Below are 2,217 nucleotides of genomic sequence, written 5' to 3'. Positions count from 1 at the left end.
TTTTGTTAAAGCTTCCTCTTCTTCTCTCTAACACGCTGACACACAAACAAACGATGACACACACACACACACTTGCAGTGGCCAACCTAGATGGTCAAGTGTGTGATAAAGTGCTGTCTGGTGTTCTCTCACTCTCTAAGCCCCCTGAGACTAGATCAATACTCAGCATTAGGTTACCACTAATGTCTTCATAACCTTAACCAGGCAGTGTGTATGTGTATGTGTATGTCTGCCCCTGGTGTGACCCAACTTATAATTATTATTAAATGTCAATGAAGGCGATAGGGAGGGCTAGATTGTGCAGATAAATTCCAAGGCCTTGACTTACAGCGCCTCCTAGGGATATCTATTGAGAACTGCAGCTTCAGTAAAGGATGCAGTGACTTCTCTGAGTAAAAAGAAACTGAAGTCAGTGATGTGTAAAAAGCTCTGACTGCATGTGTGTGCATCAGTGCTTTGTGACTTGCAACTTAAATTAGAAGAAAGCCTTTACCTCGTAATCCCCCTCCTCCATTATCTGCCTCTGTTCGGCTACTGTTTCACACCTGCAATTATGTTGCTGAGTCATACAGGATAGTTAACACGTTAATAATATATCTCCTGAAATAACAGGTATACATTAACTTTGACAGAGACTCTAGCTAGTGATCAGTGTGGTTAGTGGTTTGCCCGATTTAAAATTGTGTGCATTGCTCACATTGACGCCAGCTCTGACTTAAAGGAACATTCTGTTTAATTAGTACTTGCCTCAAATTTGATCAGTTTTGAACGTCAGTCACGATACACTGTGCTCACCAAAGCGCTGAGATTTGAGATCACAGCAGTAGCGTTTGAAGGGGGCAAGACACAAAGACAGAGCCGAGCTAAGATAGATTATTGATATCACTTTTTTTTTTTTTTTTGCTGGTAAAGTCAACAGTGAGCACAGAATACTTTACAGAACTGTAAGTACCCAGACCCCATTTTTGTGTAAACGCCCAAGCTGAGCATTTTCCATTGTTCTATAAAGGCCAGATCTAGATAAACTACTCATAAAGGAATGTTTATTTAAATGAATAAACGAATGCTTTTATATGTCATTGCACAAGTACAACAAAATGTAATGCTTCTCTCTCAACATGCATAAAAACATACACATGTGTAATAGTCCCATAAAGTCCATGATAGTAATACTAATAAATAAATAATAACTATAATTTCTTAAATTCCTGGGTGTTCTGTGTGCCCTAAGCAGCAATTTAAGGTCAGTGTGTAGATGAATACACTGTAGCACCAAAGTAATGGGATAACTCACTCAGTGTCACATACATAAACTGTTTTGATCTGACAGTAACATAAAATTTGCACTGAAACTGGGTCAGTTTTAAGCAACTGATTAGGAGACATTGTTATCCACACAGCTGGTCTGCAAACTGTGATGGATGTTTACTACAGAAAATATTGGTTATTACTTTTTTTGGTTGGTTATGATGAGTTGATTCAAATCTTTCTAGTTGCCTGACTTCTAGTCTGTTTTGTCTTGTAGCCACATTCTAAGAAAATAGTGCAGCCTAATTATTGCTGGCAGTGACGGTGACCAAAACTACAAAAATAAGACCCAGGTTGTATGAAAATAATTTTAAAAAATACAGTGTTTCTTCCAGTTCCACCACTTTGTTCTCTCACATCCAGCTCTCTTTATCCATTCCCTCATCTCTCCATCCCAATCAATCTCTCCCACCCCCACACTAATGCACTCTTTCATGTGCTCTCCTATTTCTTCCTCTCTCCCTGCCGCCCCGTCTCCCTCACCCTGATGTCTCATGGCCCTTTTGTAGGCCCTCTACATTTTTGGGGGTAATGTGATCTCCCCTGTTTTTCCCCAGGGTGGTCCGCTCCTCTCATTCAAACGACAAGCTTGGGCTGAATGGAGCTGGTGATGAGAGGGGGGACAGAGAGAGAACAAGGACTCAAGGAGAGGATGGAGACCAAGTAAGATAAGGGGTATGTAAAACAGCCATTACATTGCATCCTTGTTCAGTCATATCTTACACCCACAGGTAGGGTGTGCATATGTAATGCATCACATCAGGCAAGTGGATGCTGTTTGTGTGCGACCGTGTGTGCTTGTGTTGTACCTGTGCCATCTGCTTGGCTACATCCAGCAGCTGCCTCTGTTTCCAGCTGACACAGCTAACTCAGTATTGCATCAAAGAAACATCAAAATATACTTTACTT

The sequence above is a fragment of the Monopterus albus genome, unplaced genomic scaffold (genome assembly GCF_001952655.1).
Source record: "Monopterus albus unplaced genomic scaffold, M_albus_1.0 scaffold19.1, whole genome shotgun sequence".
NCBI classification, from domain to species: Eukaryota; Metazoa; Chordata; class Actinopteri; order Synbranchiformes; family Synbranchidae; genus Monopterus; species Monopterus albus.
Note: the sequence above shows the minus strand (reverse complement) of the source record.